Genomic DNA, 18,190 nt, shown 5'->3' on the forward strand with positions numbered 1-18,190 from the left:
TGAATTTTCAAATATGACTTTTCTGTATGTGCTACGTTTCCATAAATTTATCCAAATTGTGTTCATGTGATGTTTTGATACTAATAAAAATTTGAAAATTACCATTGTGTGAAACGCTGCAAAGAAGCTTTGCAGGACTATGAGCATGAGTCACTAGTGGGCCGTGGAGTCTCACCTTGTCAGGGGGATTGCGGAAAGCTTTCTGAGGATGTGAGTTCTGAGCTGAGATCACAGGGTGGGGTCTGTGTGAAGAGGGAGTAGCATGCACAAATGCTGTGTGGCAGGAGGGGACATGGAACAAACGAGGAACTGAAACAGCGTAGGTCAGACAGGAATGTAGAAACTGAGACTGTAGATGCGAAGTGGGTGGGGCCAGATCATTCAGGGCCCTGTTGCCTGCTTTAGGAATATCAGTGTTGGTCCTAAGAACCATGGTTAGCTGCTGAAGTGCTTTCAGCAGCAGGTGCCATAATCAGGCTTGTTTTTCAAAATGACCTTTCTTGCTTCTGTCTAGAGAATGGATCGGAGGGGCCAAGTGTGAACAGGGGAGAACCGTTAAAAGGCTAATGCATAGTAGACCAAGGTGTTGGTGGCAAATGAGATGGTGAAGCAAATCCAAGGGAAGGGACTCAAGAGATACTAAATGAAAATAGCACTGGGACTTAGTGATGGAGCGAAATGAGAGAGGTAAGGATGACAGCTATCAAGAAGGATTCCTGGTGATTCAGGACAGGGATGGCCTAGAGCTGACATGCAATAAATATTCACTGCATGTTGCTGAAACCAGTGGGTGCTCCTGGGCTGCCTTTCTGCAGACCCCATACGATGCTTTGGATTTGAGATGATGGCTCCTGAAAGCATTTATCAGCTCATCACTTCATCCAAACAACTCCTTTGGGAAACCTGATGTTGTTTTATTCTGGGCTGTTCTACCACATACTCAGAGACTAAACCCATATTAAATTGGAATACAACGCTCCAGAATGAGACTGTACTTCTGAATTTTATTTTCAGTTTGGCCATCTTAGCTCCCACTTTGACATCAAATTAAAACAAAACAGCCTGTGGCTGATAGGATTCTCGGGAAGAGAAAGAAAGGCTGGGTGAGAATCTTCCTAAGACCTCACTAGGAGAGCAGTGTCCTGGAGAGCTGATCCGAGGGCAGGGAGCTGAGGTGTGGGGACCACCAACCCTGTAGGGGTGTGGGAAAGAGCTGTGATAAGGAGAAATAGAGGCCAGGGGAGTGGTTGAGGAGAACAGACAAGTGTAACCTAGCTGCCCCGACTTCTCCAGCCTTTGGTGGTCACATTTCTTCCCCTTTAATGCTCAAATGACATGAATCTAAAGCCTCATCCCACTTGACCTCTGGAAATCCAGTTTTTGTTTTTGTTTTTCTAAATTTCTTACTCAAGGTATTTCTAGAACTTTTTCATGATGCATCCCAATGCCACACACATGTCCTGGTTGCCTATTGACTGTGCCTAAAGACTCTGTCTTTTAGGACAGAGGCTGCAAGTTCACATTTGCAAATTTGAAGGCTTCACATTATGGCATGTGGGAATTGTACCCCCTGCCTGAACTTGAGCAGTGCTCAGCTACTTGGACACATGTAGTGTCCTTTTCCCAAGCCTGGATACTGGCCCATTCCTTAATCACCCAAAGCACAGAAAATAGGCTATAATGTTCAGAAAAATGTACCGAAGGTTTGGGAATAAGTTGAGGAATCACGAGTAGAAAAGACTTCAGTTTAGACACAGGATGTTGTAGGTCCAGGGTCCTCATCATAAAAATCTCTACTTAAGTATTTCTCTGCTTAGAGCCAGGCAGATTGCCATGTTGCAGAAGATCCCCTTCTTTCTACAGCAGTGCCTTAACTGTACCTCTTCTACCCAGAATCCAAATCTCTGGGCTTTGCAGGTAGGGAATAAAAAGTAAGGGAAGGAAACTTACAGTTTCCAGTCCAGCATGTAAGAAGCTTGGAAGTTGCCACTCCATCCTAACAATAGGTAAAAACCTGAACAAACTAAAAAAATCAACAACTGTTCTTAGATCCGTCAGAGATGTGGGCAAACTGCCGCCCCCAGAAAAGGAGAGACCAACAGGTGGAAACAGAATCACATCTTACAGGAGCAGAAACTCACGAGCAGAAACCTCAGTGGAGACCAGTGCTGGGGTAGAAAAACCTGAGCTGCAACTGACAAATTGCCAATGGCTCAGTGTAAGTAAGTCTGAGAGTTAAAAACTCCAGGGGGACTCAGTCATGGGGGAACCCCACACTTTTGTGAGTTTTACCTCCAGGAACTTAACTGGGTCTTCACAGTGAATATCAGAGAAAAATCCCTGTTGCTTCTGGTAAGCAGAGAGGAAACGTAATTATTTCAAAAATATACCAGGGCGTGCTATTCTAAATAATGCCTGCCCAAAAGAGAAGCTATTTTACCAGAGCCTACACTATTGGGGGTTGTCAGAATCTAACCAACTTATGAAAAAGTAAATACCCAATCCTAGTCCATGATAGCCATCCCAAACCACCTAAGGGGGTGACGGTGGACTAAGAAGCACTGGTGACATTCACAGTCCAGAGACACAGGCTCGCTTAAAGATTGAGACCTAATCATAGGACTGAACTGTACAATGCTACAGAACACTTCCCCTCCCCCTACGCCTTACCACCACATTACTAAAGTCCTATTTACCACAATTTATTTTGTATAGTACATTATGTCCTGCTATCAGGAAAAAATTACAAGGCATATTAAAAGGCAAAAATTGGAGTCTGAACAAACAGTAAGCATCATAATTGGAGTCAGATATGACAGAGATGTTGGAATTATCAGATTGGGAATTTAAAACAACTATAGTTAGTATGTGAAGGGCCTCTAATGGATAAAGTAGACAGTATGCAAGAACAGATGGGCAGCATAAACAGAGAGATGGAAACTCTGAATCAAAAAGAAATACTAGAGATTAAAAACACTAATGGCAAAGTTAGTCCAGCCCAAAAGTTGATGGGCTGGACATGGTTGAAGAATCACTGAGTTTGAGGATATCTTAATGGAAACTTCCAAAACTGAAAAACACAGAAAAAAAGACCAAAAAAAACCAGAACAGAATATCCAAGAATGTGAGACAACTATTAGAAGTGTAACCTACGTGTAACTGAAATACCAGAAGAAGATGAAAGAGAAACGAGCAGAAGCCATACAATCATCCGTCAGTATCCACAGGGGGGCTGGTTCCAGGACCCCTCACAGATACCAAAATCTACAGATGTCCAAGTCCCTTATACACAGTTTGCATATAACCTACGTACATCCTCCTGTACACTTTAAATCATCTCTACGTTACTTATAATACCTAATACAATGTAAATGCTATATAAATACATATTATACTGTATTGTTTTTTATTGTATTATTTTTTACTATTTTTTTCCAAAGTATTTTTGACCTGCAGTTGGTTGAATCTGCAGATGTAGAACCCATGGATATAAAGGACCAAATGTATTTGAAATAACAATGACTGAAAATTCCCCCAGATTAATGTGAGATACCAAACCATAGATTCAGAAACTCAGAGAATACCATGCCAGATAAGTTTGAAAAATAAATTACTCTTAAACATATTATATTCAAATTGCAAAAAATCAAATGAAAAAAAAATCATGGAAGAAGCAAGAAGAGAAAGAGTTCATATAAGGGAGCAAAGATAAGATTATATCCAACTTCTTCCAGAAACCATGCAAGCAAGAAAAGAGTGGGGTGAAGTATCAAAAGTATTGAGATGAAAAAAAAAAAACCCACTAACCTAGAATTCTGTACATTGTGAAATTATCCTTTAAAAGCAATGGAGACAATGTACACTATTTGGGTGATGGATACACTAAAAGCCCTGACTTCACCACTTCACAATTTATCCATGTAATAAAATTACACTTATGCCCCATAAATTTATACAAAAACAAAGGTGAAATAAAGTCTTTCTCAGACAAACAATAATTAAGGGAGTTTGTTGCCAGTAGACCTGCCTTGCAGGAAACATTAAAGAGAAGTTCTTACGAGACAAGGAAAATAGTTAAGGGTAGAAAGTCAGATCTACATAAAAGAAAAGCACTGGAGAAGGAATAACTTAAATAAAACAAAAACATTTATTTTTCTTATTCTAAATTGATGTGACAGATCATGCTTTGTACAAAATAATAACAATGTATTGTATTATGTATGTTTATATAAGTATGATTATATGTGTCTATCCACATATGTATGTGTATGTATAAGTGAAGTGAATGACAACAGCAGTACAAGAGACAGAAAGTAGAAATAAGGATTTTTTTTTAAATTATAAGGTATTTACACTACCCATAAAGTGGTATAGTGTTATTTCAATATGAACTTGGATTAGTTATAAATGTATATTACAAACTCCAGGGCAACTACAAAAAAAAATATAAAAAATAAGTATAACTGATGCCTTCTTAAAAAGGAAAGACAATAGAATTATTTAAAATGTTCAATTAGAATCACAAAAGGCAGAAAAAGAGTAGGATGAAAACAGGAACAAAGAAGAAAGGCTATGAATAGGGAACAGTAACAAATATGGTAGATAATAATCCAAGTATATCAGCAAAAACTATTAAAATGGCATTGGTCTAAATATACCAATTAAAAGACAGATTATTGTAATGGATCAAAAAACAAGACCCAACTGTATGTTGTCTACAAGAAATTCATTTAAAATATAAAAACACATACAAATTAAAGGTAAATGCACAGAGAAAGATACATCATGCTAACACTAATCAAGAAAATGGAAGCACCTATATTAATTTCAGACAGAGCAGAATTCAGAGCAAGGAAGTTATCAAGGATAAAGATGGACATTACATAATGATAAAAAGGGGTTCATTTTCCAAGAAGACACAATAATCCTCAATGTGCATACACCCAAAAACAGAGCATCAAAACACATGAGGCAAAAACTGGTAGAACTGCAAGGAGAAACAGATGAATCCATTATTACAACTGGAGCTTTCAAACCCCCCTCTACCAGAAATGGAGAGATGCAACAGCTGGAAAATCAGTAAGGACAGAGGTGAACTCAGCAGCACCATTAATCAACTGGATATAATTGACATCTATTAACCATTTCATACAACATCAGCAGAATACACATTCTTTTAAAGCTCATAGAGAAACCAAGACAGACCATATTCTAGACCATAAAATACAACTTAACAAATTGTAAAGAATAGAAATTATGCAATGTCTTCTTTTAGACCACAAAGGAATTAAACCAGAAATCAATAACAGGAAAAAAAAGTTTAAAAACCCCCAAACATTTGGAGATCAAATAATATATTCCTAAATAACACATGGTTCAAAAAGAAATCTCAAGAAAATTGTAAAGCATTTTGAACTAAAGGAAAATGAAAATATAATTTATCAAAATTTGTGAGGTGCAATGAAAGAAGTCTTTAGATGGAAATGTATAGCATTGAATGCACTTATTAGAAAAGAAGAAAGATATAAAATCAGTAATCATATAAGTTTCCACCTTAGGCAACTAGAAAAAGAAGAGCAAATTAAATCAAAAGTAAGCAAAAGAAAATAAATAATAAAAATTAGAGCAGAAATTAATGAAATTGAAAATAGAAAGTCAACAGAGAAAATCAACAAAACCAAAAGATGGTTGTTTGAAAATATCAATAAAATCAATAAGCCTTTAGTCAAGCTAACTAAGGAAAAAAAAGACAATAAGAATTACTAATATCAAAAATGAAAGAGGGGACATAACTACAGATCCCATGGCCATTAAAAGGATAATAATGGAATACTATAAACAACTTTATGCCCCCAAATGTGATAAACTAGATGAAATGGACCAATTCTTTGACTAATACAATATGCCAAAACTCACATAGGAAGATATAAACAATTTTAAAAGTCCTATACCCATTAAATAAATTGAATCAGTAATTAATAACTTTCCAAAAGAGAAAGCATGAGGTCTATCAGGGCACACTGGTGAATTCTACTAAACATTTGAGAAAGAAATTGTACCAATTATCCACAATCTCTTTAGGAAGATAGAAGCAAAAGGAATACTTTCTAACTTATTTTATGAGACCAGTATTACCCTAATATCAAAACCAGGCAAAGCTATTACAAGGGGAAAAAGCTACAGACCTAATATCTCTCATGAACACAGATACAAAAGTTGTTCAATAAAATATTAGCAAATTGATTCCAATAATGTATAAAAAGAATTATACATCATGACCTACTGCATGCTGAGGTCCTTTTCAATCCTCAGATGCTTGAGGACTTTAGATAAGTGAATCAAAAGAGTATAACATAATTGGTTTTCAAAAGATGCTATGGAAATCACATTTTTTTTTTAGCATTATTTACCTTTGGTCCAACTAAAATTCCCCTAGATTGGAAGGCTAGCACTTGTCATTCATTCAGTCAGTCAGCAAACATTGTGCCCTCAGTTCCAAACACTGGGCCAGCTCCTAGGACAGAATGATGAGCAACACAAACAAGGGTTACTACGTTTATAGTCTAGAGAACATAGCACTCTACAGTCTGACACTGAAGGACAGACTGGACAATTACTTTGTGAAAAGACTCTTGACAAAGGAATGTGAAAGGTATTTCTTCCAGGGTCACTTGAAGGTAGATTGACTCAAACTCTGTTACTAACTATAGAAGAGGGAATAATCCAGGGTCAGAAGAAATGGACAGTCCACACTTTCTCCTGCTCACTGATAATTCCTAGCCTCCCCTCCGCATGGTCTGGAATTATATCATTATTCTATAACTTATAAAGTCTATCCGTTGATTCAGGAGTCAGGTTAACATGCTTCTTTAATAATACAGAGCAGTGTCTAGTGAGGGCTCGCATTCTAGTACCAAGAGTGATGCTGAGGCAGGACTATAAATTATCAACGCTTGAGCCTTGGCCTTTTTAGTCAGTTCTATTTTTCAAAACAGGAAAATAAACTATTTTTTTCTCATTGACTTCGATCCCTCTTGGTATTTTTTTAAATAGCAGACATTAAGAGACTTTGCATGTTGCATGTCTAGTCACCTCTGTCTGGTCTTGCTTTGTCATTAATTCTCAGTTTGGGAGATGGATGGGCTGTATGGCTATCCTAATTCATGATACAGTACTGTCACTAGCCTATAAATAATTAATGAAAGGGGACTTTTCTAGTGAAGGAAACTGTCAGGCGCATTAGATTTAAGTCCAATTTCAGTTCCCTTCCTGTAACTTTTTATTGAAATTTTTACAATGTAGAATCAACTTTCAGTAATGCAATAAAATGACACTAATTCAGACAATGGGGGCTTGGGAGGGGGAAGGCCAGTTAGAATGAATGAAAAATATATTTTTTGAAGTGAAGATTTATTCCTTTAAAGAAATACCATGAATTAAACTCTGCTACCAAAGGTTTTTCCAGCGGAACTGTTCTAGTAAGAGACTGCTTGGTTGCAAAGAGAGACTCACTCTAGCCTAAGTAAAGGCATATGGATGGATATAGCAGATGTCCTCAGTGCCCTGCCCACATTTCCTTAGCATTCACTGATCCTACATGCTGATGGCTTCCTTTTCTATTTTATTTTATTTATTTATTTTTTATTTCAGCATATTATGGGGGTATAAATGTTTAGATTACATATATTGCCTTTGCCCCACCCAAGTCAGAGCTACAAGCGGTTTGGAGAGCTCCACCTAGCAGAGTGAACAGCCAGGTTTTATAGGACAAACATGGAAGCAAAGTAGAGGAATCATCTGATTGTCTATAGTGAGGCGTCTGCCTTATTTGGGCTTGGTGTGGTGATTTGGCTGCCTGTGATTGGGTGAAGTTTGGCTGTTTGTGATTGGCTGAAATGTGGCTATTCATGAAAAAAACGTACTTTTGAGTTAAAATTTATCAAAACTTACATACACAGACACAAACTATACATGGTACTATTTACAGTCTAGAGAAATGTAAAAAAAGTAAAACTGCAATATTCAATTATAACTGCATAAAATTAACTGTAGTGCATATTGTACTACTGTAATAATTTCATAGCCCCCTTGTTGCCATGGCAGTGAGCTCCAGTGTTGCAAATATCCGCTTAAAACACCATGCGATGCTAATCATCTCCACGTGAGCAGTTTGTTTCTCCAGTAAATTGCATATCACAGTACAAAGTGATCTCTTGCAATTCTTGGGTATTTTTTTATTGTGTTTAGCATGATATCAAAAACCTTGAATAACACTATGGAACCCATACAAAGTGCCACTGGGAGAGCCTGGAAGTCCTCTATAGAAACAGAGAAACCATGAGATCACAAGAAAAAGCGGAATTGCTCAATATGTACCATGCATTGAGGTCTGCAGCTGCGGTTGCCCACCATTTCGAACAGATGATTCATTTTGTAAACAGATGACATAAACTTGAGGTATTGATAAATACAATACAGTGCTGTAAATGTATTTTCTCTTCCTTATGATTTTCTAAATAACATTTTCTTTAGCGGACTATGTTTTAAGAATACAGTATATAACATATGTAACCTACATCCATATGTATAACTGTTTATGTTATCAGGAAGGCTACGGTCAATAGTAGCTATCAGTAGTTTTGGGAGAGTCAAAAGTTATACACAGATTTTCAACTGCAAAAGGGGGAAGTTGGCATCTCTAACCCCTGCATTGCCCAAGGATCAATTATACTCTGTTCATACCAGGAGCTAAATCAACTTTTGTGGAATGAATGAATGATAATATGTAAGATAATATTTGATTTGTTAAGCCCTGGCTTCTCTTGTGGGAACTTGAGCATATGCAGGAAACAGGGAGATACTGACAGCTACAGGTCAATCAGTTTATTTGTATTATTGAAGATTTACAATCATTCTGAAATACTCTTTCCCAGAGATAAATCTCATCTCTGAAGTTGACAGTGAATGGGCTTAGGTGTTTTTGTGTTTCTGTTGATTCCAGCCTGATTAATGTCTTAGATCTAGGTGCCATGCACGTAATGAAGAGTGACATGTGCACACTGGGAGGTAGCCTTGCAGAGGGATTAAAAACAAGGAGGGGCTCTGGCACCACACTGTCTGCTTGAGACCTGGCACAGCCACTTGCTGAGTGACCTTGGACAAGTTGTTTAACCCTCCGTGCCTGCTGTCCTCGTGTGTAAAGTAGGAATCATAATACACTCTGCTTTGTAGCCTCATTTTGAGGATTATTTCCAGATTGTTTCTCTTTTGGGCCTGTGCTCAGGACATAGTGAGTCACAATAAAGTTAGCAAGTATTATCATCATTTAGTAAAAATTAGGTGAAAAGCCTAAAAAAATACATCACTATCTAGTAAACATAGACTGTCTTTTCCATGTGCTTTACATATTTTCAAGAAAGATAATTCTTAAACCTCGTAGTGAAAATGAAAAATACCAGCAAGGTTTGCCATTACACAGATAGACTAGGGTGAGGGTGTGAAAGAAGAAAACTAACCCTCTTTGAGGGTCGTCTACCTGCCAGGCACTTTGTGTACATTTCCTCGTTTACTCGCACAGTCCATGTCATTCAGTCCAGATCTGTGCAGCTCCGAATCTCACCATGCCACTCTCCCTCCCAAATAAAATGAACCCCCTGCTCCTCTTCATCCAGTGAATTCTGTAAGAAAGCAGGACCATGGGTTTGAGTCCATCTCAGCCATTGTGACCTTGAGTGATCTCTCTTCGGTCCTCTATCTCCTCCCGTTTTCCATCCTAGCTTTCTTTACTTTCCTTCTGGATGAACTCGTCTAAGAGCAGCTTCAGACCAATCAAGCCCTTAATTGTCCTGGTCCTATTTTGCCTTATCCCTCGGCCCTGCTGGCTGTGGCTGCTTCAACTGCCAAACCCAATGTGAAGCAGCTAAACCAGTGCGTGAGCTCGGAAGAACAGGCAGCCCAGCCCCTGGGTGTTCTCTGAGCTGTACACATCCTCTTGCCTCTGATTTGTTTTCATTCCACGGATCAGAGAGAACACTGTATTTTTACTGTGGCTCCAAAGGAAAGATACTGTGTCATTACTGCTTTAGGCATCCTACTGTTTGGGAATCTTTCCTATGTTCTCAAATTGCAGTAAAGCAACTGACTTTTGAAAATAACAAATTAATTTGGGGTTTGTTACGTCCATAGGCTTGCTTCTTGAAGAGTTGTTTGATGGAAGTGTGGGGAGTGACTCCATCTTTGTCCATAAGTGTCACTAAATATACCTGGTATATAGCCAGGTTAAGCAAAATATTGCTGGTAAATAAAGTTGTGTAGGGGTTTTCCAGCGAGTTTTTATCACCTACCTGATTCTGGGCTATTTCATTTGTTGGCATATAGCTTACAAGCAATATCCTCACTAGTGAAGAATAGGTGTTAAGTAAACAAAGAAGTATGCAAATTCTGGTCATGCTTACCAGCAAAGGCTTTTCTCTCAATAGACTGAATTCCATTTTTCAGGATTCAGTAAGCTGGACAAAATATATCAGCATGTTCTTTCCTCTTTTTCTCCCCTTACCTAGTCAGAACTAATGAAATACCATTTATTTAATGACATATGCATTGCCTGTTTCCATTGCTCTGCGGACTTAGTCAGGTAGTCTTCTTTCTTTAATTATCTGATTCCAAAGAACATTTCAATAGTCTTTTCAAGACATTCTGAAGTTATTATCTCACTTTTGAATAAGAGTTACTCTTCCCCTCCAGACACATAATCTCTAATCATTTTCTTCAGAATAAAGTTGACAATTCATTTGTCTCCTAAGCAATAAGACATGACTACCTCTGTGCATAATGAAGGATTCCCAAGGCTGAATTTATCGTGAGGCACATAGCAAAACTAATTGCGTTTAACCACAAAAGTCTAATCAGCATAAAAAATTAGAATACAGACATTCATTGAATGATAGCACCAGAAAGGACTTTAGACATAATGTATTACCAGCTCAGCTTGCAGATGAGAAAACTCAGGCCCAGAAAGAGTAAGAAACTTCTGAAGGTTACAAACTAGCTACTGGCAAAGCTGAGTCTAAAATCTTGCTTTCTAGGATCTTTATATGGCGTTCTTTTTTCTTAAGCTCATCTACTTTCTCATGTATTTTGCACTTTGAAAATATATTTTTGAATGTACTTCACAATAAATATAATTTCTTGGAGGACATATATATTTTAAATTTTGTTGCAAGACCAGGGCAAATGCTACTTACACCATGCAAGATTCCCAGCTCTCTCTCCAAGCTGGAAGAGCTTTTTCTTTCTGAATTCCCATATGTCATTCTTTACCTATCACATGCCACTTGTATCTTCCTCTCTTTTATTACATTTCCTTGGGTCCATGTCTTATCATCTCCACTAGACAGTGAGCTCCTTAAGAGCAGAATTGGTCTTTTACATCTTGCAATTCCCTGAGTGCCCAGTACACTGGCTATGTCAGTGTGGATATGGAATCTCAATCTCTTTCTTCCTCTTTTTCCTCCTCTCCTACCCCTTTAAACTTTTAGTGCCAAATTCCAAGAGTCTTTAATATTGACTCTTTTATTCTGAGGAAAGAATTTGCTGTTTATTTTAAGCCAGTAAGATAATGGTGCAGTGTAGATGATATAGGAGTCTGTAACTTGGTAATGTAATAATATTACACTTTATTTCTCTATTTCTGGTTTTCAGTAAATTCAAGTGGGGTGAAATGAAGCTCAAATTCAAACTAGTGGAATGTTTTAAATAATAGAGGAGTTTTTTTTTTTTTTGCACCACAATTTTAAGAGAAATTTAATTAAAATTTGCAATTTGCTTTCTTGTTATTGGTTCTAGAATTAGGAATAACGCTAAGATTCTGTTGCAGCCACCTAGGAGAAAGTCAAAGGTTTTGGCAATATTATTTAAAGAGCTGTTCTGGCTTCTAGCTGTTTTATGTCTTTATTCATTCATTTGGTCAAGAAATATTTATTATATATCTGCCATGTGCCAGTCTGATACATGAAAACACAGCTGTGAGTAGGAAGTGCCTTCCTTCCTTCAGGGAACTCCTAATGATGGGCAAGACTCAGAATGATGGGTAAGAAAGATGAGCTAGTGACAGATTATAGTCAGGTGTGAGAGCTGTGAGGTGAGACGCACAGGGCTCCTGCGAAAGCACGTAGAGGAAGCACTTATCTCAGTCATGAGGACAGTGGAGAAGGCTTTCTGGAGAGAGTGACATCTCAGCTGAAGCCAGAGGAGTAAGTGAGAATTGGACAGGTTGGAGTAGTGGTGTTGGTAAGAATGGAAGAGAGAGAGAGAGAGAACCACACCTGTAAAGTTTCAGAGGCAAGAGAGGGCTTGATGCATTTAGGTACTGAGAGGAACCCAGAAGGTCTGGGATTTGGATTGGCAGCAAGTGGGCCTTCTTGACCTTTCAAGAAAGGGCCACCTGCAACTTAGCTCCTACTGCTCAATACCAGGCAGAAATTTAGCCCTATATTGTCACATTTACAAATTTTCCAACAGAATCTTAGAGCCTGGATTTTTATGAGAAATCTGCCTATTTTTAAATGTGGGTAATTCATTTAAAAATTTTAAAACACTGTGGTCCAATAAAATGATCTGCCAGTTGGATCCAACCTATGGCGATCAGTTTAGTCTGTGATCCAGAGCCATGATTCTCAGAGTGCGGCCCAGAGACCAGCAGCAGCATCACCTGTGAGATTCTCAGAAATACAAATTCTCTGGGCCCACCCCAGACCTAACGAATCAAAAACTCTGTAGGTGTTAAAGTTCAGCAATCTGAGCTTGAAATCATCCAATATGATAGCCACATGTGGGCACTGAACACTTGAAGTGTGGCTAGTCCACATTGAGATGTGCGCCACATGTAAAACACTATTTTTTAAACTGTATAAAAAATATAAACTGTCTCAATTTTTTGTATGTCCAATTGTCCTGGTTTTTTTAAAAATTTTATTAATAATAGATTAAGGTAGTACAAATGGTTTGGTTTTTGTAATGATGAATTGTATAGTGGAAAAGGCTAGGCTTTTAGTGTACCCATCACCTGAATAGTGTACATTGTACTCAACAGGTAATTTTTCATATTGTATCGCCCACCCAGCCTCCCCCTTCTAAGTCTCCTATGTCCATTATGTCACTCCATATGACCAGCATCCCCATTGCTTAGCTCCCACTTGTACGTGAGAACATGCAGTGTTTGCTTTTTTGTTCCTTGGGTTACTTCAAGTTGCTGCAAAAGACATTATTTCATTTGTGTGTGTGTATGGTGGGGGTGTATAACATTTTCTTTATCCACTCAACAGTTGATGGGCACTTAGGTTAGTTCCATATCTTTGCAACTGTGAATTGTGCTGTGATAAATATGAGTGCAAATGTCTTTTTTATAAAATGATTTCTTTTCCTTTGGGTAGATCCCCAGTAGTGGGATTGACAGATTGAATGGTAGATCTAGTTCTTTGAGAAATCTCCATACTGATTTCTATACAGGTTGTGCTAATTTACATTCCCACCAACAGGGTATAAGCATTCCCTTTTCACCACATCCATGCCAACATCTATTGTTTTTGATTTCTAAATAATGGCCATTCTGACAGGGGTAAGGTGGCAGCTCATTGTGGTTTTAATTTGCATTTCTCTGATGACTAGTGATGTTGAGCATTTTTTCCTTTTTTTTTTTTGGCCATTTATTTGTATCTTTTGAAAAATGTCTGCTCATGTCTTATGCCCACTTTTTTAATAAGGTTATTTTTTTCTTGCTGATTTATTGAATTCCTTATAAATTCTGGATATTAGTCCTTTGTCAGATGTATCATTTGCAAATATTTTCTCCCATTCTGTAGGTTGTCTGTTTACTCTGTTATTTCTTTTGCTGTGCAGAAGCTTTCATTAATAGTTTATTTAAGTCCCATTCATTTATTTTTGTTTCTATCATATTTGTCTTTGGGATCTTAGTCATACTTTACCTAGGCCAATGTTGAGGACAGGTTTTTCCTAGATTTTCTTTTAATATTTTTATGGTTTTAGATCTTAAATTTAAGTCTTTAACCATCTTGAGTTAATTTTTGTGTATGGTGAGAGATAGGGATCCAATTTCATTCTCTGCATGAGGCTATCCAATTTTCCCAGCACCATTTATTAGATAGGGTGTCCGTTCCCCAGTATATGTGTTTGCTTTGTAGAAGATCAGTTGGTTACAGGCTTTGCTTTATTTCTGGGTTTTCTATTCTGTTCCATTGTCTACTTTTATACCAGTTCCATGCTGTTTGGGTTGCTATTGCCTTGTAGTGTAATTTGAAGTCAGGGAATGTGATGCCTCCAGATTTGTTCTTTTTGCATAGGATTGCTTTGGCTATTCATGCTCTTTTTGGGTTCCATATGAATTTTAGGATTGTTTTTTCTACTTCTGTGAAAAATGACATTGGTATTCTGATAGGAATTGCCTTGAATCTGTAGATTACTTTGGACAGTATGGATGTCTCAACAACATTGATTCTTCTGATCCATGAGCATGGGTTGCTTTTCCATTTGTTTGTATCATCTATTTCTTCATCAGTGATTTGTAGTTCTCCTTGTAGAGATCTTTCACTGCCTTAGTTAAATTTATTCATAGGTACTTTAATTTTTTTGCAGTTATTGTAAATGGTATTGAGTTCTTGATTCTCAAACTTTGTCGTTATTAGTGTAGAGAAATGCTACTGATTTGTGTACATTGATTTTGTAACCTGAGACTACTGAATTCATTTTATCAATTCTAGGAGTCTTTTGGACTCCTAGTGTCTTTAGGGTTTTCTAGGTGTAAGATTATATCATCAGCAAACAGATGGTTGACTTCCTCTTTTCCAATTTGGATGCCCTTTATTTCTTCCTTTTGCCTGATCTGGCTACAACTTCCAGTATTATGTTGAATAGAAGTGGTGAAAGTAGGCATCCTTGTCTTGTTCCAGTTCTTAGGGGGAAGGCTTTCGACTTTTCCCCATTCAGTGTGATTTTGACTGTGGGTTTGTAATATATGAACTTCATTATTTTGAGGTATGTTCCTTCTGTGCCTAGTTTGTTGAGAGTTTTTATCATGAAGGCATGTTGGATTTTGTCATATGCTTTTTCTACATGTATTGAGATGATCATATGATTTTTGTTTTTAAATCTATGTGGTGAATCACATTTAATGATTTGTGAATGTTGGACCATCTTTGCATCCCTGGGATGAAACCCACTTGATCATGATGAATTACCTTTTGATGTGCTTTTGGATTTGGTTTGCTCATGTTTTGTTGAGGATTTTTGCATCTTTGTTCAATGAGGTTATTGGTCTGTAGTTTTCTTTTTTTGTCGTGTCCTTTCCTGGCTTTGGTATCAGGGTGATACTGGCTTCACAAATAAGTTAGGGACGAGTCCCTCCTTCTCCATCTTTTGGAACAGTTTCCAAAACTGTTAATTTGTACCAGTTTTTCTTTGTGGGTCTGGTAGAATTCAGCTGTGAATCCACCTGGTCCTGGGCTGTTTTTAGTTGGGAGATTTTGTATTACTGATCAATCTCACTACTTGTTATTAGTCTGTCCAGGATTTATATTTTTTTCCTGATTCAAGTTTGGGAGGTTGCAGGTTTCCAGGAATTTATCCATTTACTCTAGATTTTCTAGTTTCTGTGCGTAGAGGTGTTCATGTTGGTCTTGGATGATCTTTCGTATTTCTGTGCTATCAGTTGTAATGTCTCCTTTTTCATTTCTGATCAAATTTATTTGAATCCTCTTTTTTCTTTTCTTGGTTAATATAGCTAATTGTCTATCCATTTTATCTTCTCAAAGAACCAACTCTTTGTTTCACTGATCCTTTGTATTTTTTACTTGTTTCAATTTCATTTAATTCTCTGATGATCTTTGGTATTTCTTGTCTTCTGCTAGCTTTGGGTTTGGTTTCTTCTTTTTTTTCTAGTTCCTTGAGGTGTGATATTATGTTGTCAATTCCTGTCCTAACTTTTTGATATAGGTATTTAGTACTGTAAAATTCTCCCTTAGCACTGTATTCGATGTATCTGAGAGATTTTGGTAGCTTATGTCATTATTATCATTCATTTGAAAAATTTTTAAATTTTCATCTTAATTTCATTATTGACCCAAAGATTAATTAATTCAACAGAAGATTATTTCCACTGATTTGTATAGTTTTGAGATTTACTCTTAGAATTGATACCTAGTTTTATTCAACTGTGGTCTAAGAGGATACTTGGTATGATTTCAATTTTTAAAAATTTTTGAGACTTGTTTTGTAGACTAATATTAATATATGGTCTTTTTGGAAGATGTTCCATGTGCTGATGAGAAGAATGTATATTCAGTTTTTGGGTAGAATGTTCTGTAAATGTCTGTTAGGTTCATTCATTCTAGAGTTCCATTTCAGTCCAGTGTTTCTTTATTTTTTGCCTTGATGATCTGTCCGCTTCTGTCAGTGGAGGGTTTAAATCTCACACAATTAACGTATTTCTGTCTATTTCTTTTCTTAGTTCTAATAGTATTTGTTTTATGATTCTGGGATCCCCAATGTCAGGTGCATATATATTTAGAATTGTTATATCTTCTTGTTGAATCAATCTCTTTATCATTGTATAAGGACATTCTTTGTCTTTTCTTACTGTCTGTTTTATCTGATACAAGAATAGCTACTCCTGCTCACTTTTGGTTTCCATTTGCATGTAATGTTTTTCCCACCCCTTTACCTTGAGTGTATGAGAATCTTTGTGAGTTAAGTGTGTCTCTTGTAGACAGCAGGTTTTTTTTTAATTCACTGTATCCATTTTTATTCATATTGGTGTTTTTTAATCCATTCTGCCAATCTATAATCTTTTAAAAGGGGGTATTCAGGCCATTTACATTTAATGTTAATATTGATATGTGAGAGATACTCTTCCAGACATTATGTTGATTATAACTTAGTTGCTTTGTATTCTCCCTTGTGTTATTGTTTTATAAAGTGATTTTTTGTTTGTTTGTTTCTTTCTTTCTTTGTGTTGGTTTTCAACTTCCTCATGGATCCCATTGTGCCATATCTGAGTCTGGTTGTGATGCTTCCTCTGCTTCTTCAAAATGTGTTTTTTATCTTTTAGTGTGCTTTGTAATTTTTTTTTGTTGTTGCAAGCTGCATATGAGGTGCAGGGTAAAAATAATTGAGATAAATGGGCCTTAGTGTGAGTTTTTATGTTTATCTGGCTAGGGGTTAGGCTGTGTTTACTGTTTGCTGTAACTATAGGTGTCAGAAGCTAAACTTTCCTCTGGTATCCTTGTTTTTCTCCTGCAAAAAAATGAGTTTAAACTCTGTTTACTTGGAGGAGAATATTCATTGTACTGTTAAGTGAGCAAGGCAAGTTTCAGAGAATACTGGCATGCTTTAAAAAACAAAAAAACAAAATACCTATATTATCCTTAAAGTAGAGCAGAGAACTAAAGCCATCTACTCTCACACAGCTTATACTGGCTACATTAAAATGACTTTACTATTCCATTATCTTCATTACCACTTTAGTATTCCAGGAGACTCTTGCCCAGGCAAATCGTTCAATATAGGGGCTTCCTGAAAGACACATCAAACCTTCAGTAGAAAGCATCAACTGATAGTTATGCTCTAAGATTCTCTGATTGCTGTTGAAAATCCTCACCCTGCCATTACCATCATAACCTTTACCCAATCCTAATCAAATCCCTGCATTGAAAGACACACTTTAAATTTCAATAAAATCTGACCTTGACCTTCTCCTTCAAAGAAACTACCAAACTCCATCAAAGTGGTGGTCTCTTACCGCAGTAAGCAGTAAATCCAACTTAATCTTATTAACAGGTTGTATTTGTAATAGTTGCAGAGCTGGCATTTTGATGGACTACATGCCTGTATGTGTTGATGTGGGCACAAAGAAAGGTGCAGAAGTAACCACACCAGACTATTAAAGCCTGGTGGGGGGCAAATTCCAAATTAATTTTCTTTGTATTAGTTCTCTGGTTGTGGTGGACACATGTCCATTTTATAATCCTGGAGGAGGAATTTAATTAAAATTTTTACAAGAGAATTAAAAAAAAATACATATATTTGCTTGAGGGGCTATGAGTCCATTCTCTTTGAGGTTTATAATCCCACAGTGAGCCTTGCTTCATAACTGCTCTTGGGTTCACAGATGAGGAGGACT

This window comes from Lemur catta, chromosome 10, assembly GCF_020740605.2.
Source record: "Lemur catta isolate mLemCat1 chromosome 10, mLemCat1.pri, whole genome shotgun sequence".
Classification (NCBI taxonomy): domain Eukaryota; kingdom Metazoa; phylum Chordata; class Mammalia; order Primates; family Lemuridae; genus Lemur; species Lemur catta.